Source organism: Ovis canadensis, chromosome 5 (assembly GCF_042477335.2).
Source record: "Ovis canadensis isolate MfBH-ARS-UI-01 breed Bighorn chromosome 5, ARS-UI_OviCan_v2, whole genome shotgun sequence".
NCBI lineage: Eukaryota > Metazoa > Chordata > Mammalia > Artiodactyla > Bovidae > Ovis > Ovis canadensis.
The window spans coordinates 62204415-62209174 of record NC_091249.1 but is presented as its reverse complement, the minus strand read 5'-3'; the positions used below and the strand labels follow the sequence as shown (position 1 = coordinate 62209174).

Below are 4760 nucleotides of genomic sequence, written 5' to 3'. Positions count from 1 at the left end.
CAGAGTTGGACATGACTGAAGCGACTTAGCAGCAGCAGCAGCAGCAGGAATAATCAGTTAACGCCATAGACAAGGACTTCTGATAGAGACCTGCCATCTGGTGGCAATGAATGGTATAACATGGCTTTGTTGCTCTGATGAGGGATCAGTTCAATTCAGTTCAGTCGCTCAGTGGTGTCCAACTCTTTGCGACCCCATGGATTGCAGCAGGCCAGCCTCCTTGTCCATCATCAACTCCTGGAGTTCACTCAAACTCAGGTCCATCGAGTCGGTGATATAGGACCTCAATTTCAACCTTTACTGAGGCACCTGCCTAATGGGTAGCCAGCCCAGTGGTTGGCAGTGTGATGCATATACATATGCATATTGCTTCTAAGATGACTTTGGTCTTTAAAAAATTTGCAGTGTGCTTGTTGATATAAAGTATAATTGAAAATGCTGTCACGCAAATAACATTTTTTATACATGTATAACACTTGATATACACACATGAACAAATATACTTGAAATAATATATAACTGATTAATACTTGTTACCAAAAAGGTAAACAAAATGGAAACATGTAATGTAAAAAATGAGAGTCTCCCCTGTCCCACTTCCTGTGAGTAACCATTATCAACAGTTTAGTATGGATTCTTTTCTCTGCAAATACAAATGTTTATAAATACCTACCTAATTTAAAAATAGAATGGTGCTATAATTCCTCAATTTGGTTTTTAAGCTTTTTTAATATTTATTTATTTGGCTGCACCAGATCTGAGTTGCAGCATGTGAAATCTTCGATCTTCATTGTGTCAGGCGGGATCTTTCCTTACGGCATGTGCAATCTAGTTCCCTGACCAGGGATTGAATCCAGGCCCCCTGCCCTGGGAGTGCAGAGTCTTAACCAGTGGACCATCAGAGAAGTCCCGGTTTTTAACCTTCCTTTTACATCATGGACCTTTTTCTGTGATACTACATGTCAGTCTAACTTGTTTTCTCTTAATTTTTATATTAAATCAAAAATTAAGCATGTTATAATGAGTAAGTAGTCTATAAGATTTGTTAAGAAAAGCATTGAAAGTGAAAGTGAAGTCGCTCAGTCGTGTCCAATTCTTTGCGACCCCGTGAACTGTGTAGCCTACCAGGCTCCTCTGTCCATGGCATTCTCTGAGCCACCATACCCGCATTGTCCTCTCGAGAAGCTACAACTTTCAATTCTTTTATCTGGTGCTATTAGCATTATCTCCATATTTCTAAAAACAAACAAACCTATTTGTGTCCTATTTATTGATTTTTTTTAAGTATTATTTGTTGTCTTCCCACCATGGATAATGAGAATTGGCCTCTGTTTTCTTTTCACACTTATCAAATCCAAATGCATCTTTCTCATCTTTTCTTACCCCATGGACTACTGTGGTCCATCAGGCTCCTCTGTCCATGGAATTCTCCAGGCAAGAATACTAGAGTGGGTTGCCATTTCCTTCTCCAGGGGATCTTCCTGACCCAGGAATCCAACCTGGGTCTCCTACATTGCAAGCAGTTTCTTTGCTCTCTGAGTCATTTTCTAGTTCAGGTAAATTTACTTAGGTCAGTATTGAGTTATTTACATTACGATCGTGTATACTATTTAGAGGAGAGTCATGTAACAAATCAGGCTTACTGTTTTTTCTCTATATGTCTTTTTGTTTTCCCTGGAATTAACAATATCATTTTTTGTTGTTGTTTGCTTAGTTTTCTATGCAGTGTCAGCACTTTAGGCCCCAATTCTGCCCTTAGCTAAAAGACCTCTTGTTTAGCTCTTGGACTTGCTCCAATCTGGCTTAGTTACTTCTCTATATATTGCATAGCTATCACCTTAGTGTCTTCTTTCACCATCAGGATGAAGGTTCAGTATATTTCTTCCCTTTGTTGCACATCTTGTTTCTTAAATTTTGTGTCTTTCTATTTTTGTTTACTCCCTCATTTTGGTGGATAACATTTTGGTGGCTTCCTGAGAAAGGGTCATAGGAAGCAAATTTTTTGAGAACTCACATACCTGAAAAATTTACTCTCATTTGATTGATATTTAAAATCTTTAAACTACTATTTTGGTAGAGTTTAGAATTATAGATTGGAAATATTTTCCTATAGAATGTTGAGGTAATTGTTCCAATGTCTTCTAGTTTCCAGTGTTGCTGTTGAGAAATCTTATCTTGTCTTGGATGCTAGTCTTTTGTAGCTTACCTGTTCTCCCCTCCCCCTACCCCTTTAGAAGCTTTTAGAAACGCTTTGTTTAGCTCCACCACAGTGGAATTTCCCAATGATGTGGCTTTGGTTTAGAACTTTTTAGTTTCTTGTGTTTAGTACTCCTGGACTCTTTCAATCTATAAATATGTTTTTGTGGCCTGATAAACTTTCTGCATCTGGGGTGGACTGAGTAAAATCAATTCCTGCAGTTGCTTAGCAGACACCATCTTCCAGCAGGTGACCTCATGTCCCCCTGCCCAACTCAGGAAGTAGAACCAAGGACAAATCAAGGCAGATAACGAAAGGACCATTCTTAAATATTTGAAACTATTGGAAAATGGAGTAGATAAAATATTTTGGTATTAACATTATAGTGAACAATGCTTACATCTAAATGTTTACAAACTTCTCTTAACTTTTTCTTTCACACTCACCCTTCCATTGAAACTGCTTTAGATTACCAGTGATCTCCATATTGTCAAATCCAGATTGATGTAGATGATTCACTCTTCAACTTGTAACTTCTGTTTCTTGCAGCTTCCAGGACTTCAGAGATGATTGGTTTTCCTTTTATCTCTGGTCACTCTGTTTCCATCTGCTTGTTCCTCTTCATTTCTCTGACCTACTAATGTTGGAAAGTCTTGAGGCTCCTTCCTTGGACATTCTCTATTTTTCATCTGTATTTACTCCCACATGGTGACCATCCCAAAATTATATCTTTTTTTTTTTTCTTAAATTATCCCCTTTTGCCTTCAAGAGTTAGCCCTATTCTTAGGGCAGACCTCCTGAGTGGGAGATTGCTGCATGTCCTGCCAGACTTCAGAGTTATATCTTTATACCTCACCTAAGTTATAGCTTTATAAGAGACCTCAGCTAAGCTCTAAACTTTTTTTTTTAAGCTCCAAACTTAAAAAAAGAATTTGTTTATTTATTTTTGTCTGTGTCAGGTCTTTGTTGCAGCACTGCCATGCGAGGGCTTCTCTCTGGTTGTGGCTCTCTCTGTGGGCTCCGGAGAGCATATAGTTTGTGGCATGTGGGCTCTCCAGCTGAGGTATGTGGGCTCAGTAGTTGTGGTGCATGGGTTAGTTGCCCCGAGCCATGTGGGATGTTAGTTCCCTGACCAGGGATTGAACCCCCACATTGGAAAGCAGATTCTTAACCACTGGACCACCAGGGAAGTCCCTTTAAACTTGTATATCCAACTGCCTACTGGACATCCTCCAGGAAGGCCTTATTGGCTATCGAGCAGGCATTTCAAATGTGACATGTCCAAAACAGAGCTTCCTGTTCTCTTCCTCCTCACTCTCAATCTGATCCTCTAACAAGTCTTCCCATCTCAGTAAATGGCAACTCTATCCTTCAGTAGTTAAGGGCAATTTTAGACTCTTTTTCCTCACACCTAACATCTACTCTGATAGCAAACCTCAACACTAACAGGCTAGATATTTTACAGGCTAATCTTTACTGTCTGTTTCCCCTAACAGAATATAAACATCATCAAAACAGAATTTTGTCTATTTTAGTCATTGTTGTATCCTCAGGGCCGACAATAATGCTGAGTACATAGTTGACATTCAGTAGATATTTGTTCAATGAATTTTAAAAGATACACATTCTTAGGAATGTTTAAAAGTCAAATTTAGTAAGGCATAACTTACACACAGTAAACTTTATCCTTCTTAAGTATTGATATATAAAAAGTTCTAACAAATATGCACGGTTATGTAGTAACCATCACAACCAACACATAGAACATTTCCATCACTCCAAATTCTTCTGTGCTCATTATAATCAACCCCTCCCCCATCATAGTCCCTGGCAACCACTGATCTTATTTCTGTGTGCATTTATGTATATACATATGTAATATTTTTTAAAGACTTAATTTTCTTAGGGCAGTTTTAGATTTATAAAAAAATTGAGAGAAAAGTACAGAGATTTCCCATATATCCCCTGTCCCCATAAACAGGGGGGGGACAGTTATCCTGTTATCAGTATTGCTTACCACAATGGTACATTTCTACTTACACTGACCCTTTGTAATCACTCAAAGTCCATAGTTTACATTAGGGTTCACTCTTGATGTTGTTCATTCTATGGGTTCAAACAAATATATAAGGACATGCATCCATCATTATGGTAGCAAACAGTATTATTATTATCCTAAAAATACCCTACAATAGACTGACCCAGATTTGCCCGTGAATGTCCAGGAGACTCCAGTGGAGGCATGGGTTGGTGGTGGCTTGCTACAGGACTGGGGACACTGAGTGTAGCAGTACAGGCCTGGGATCTTTTGAAGGAGGTCGCCATTATCTTTATTACCTCCACCATAGTTTGGTAAATAGCAGGGAGGGAACACAGCTCCACCCATCAAAAGAAAATTGGATTAAAGATTTACTGAGCACAGTCCTGCCCATCAGAACAAGACCCAGTTTTCCCCTGGTCAGTCTCTCCCATCAGGAAGCTTCCGTAAGCCTCTTATCCTTCTCCATCAGAGGGAAGACAGACTGAAAATCACAATAACAGAAAAACAAACAATCTGATCACA

The 4760-nt window shown here is 39.0% G+C and overlaps 1 non-coding gene across 1 annotated transcript; it reads right to left on the bottom strand.

Annotated features, from left to right (window-relative positions):
- Positions 1-2944: 2944 nt before the first annotated feature.
- On the bottom strand, positions 2945-3079 carry LOC138441919 (small Cajal body-specific RNA 11). Its single transcript, XR_011257487.1, has one exon. It is a non-coding gene; the product is annotated as a small Cajal body-specific RNA 11 (non-coding RNA).
- Positions 3080-4760: the final 1681 nt, after the last annotated feature.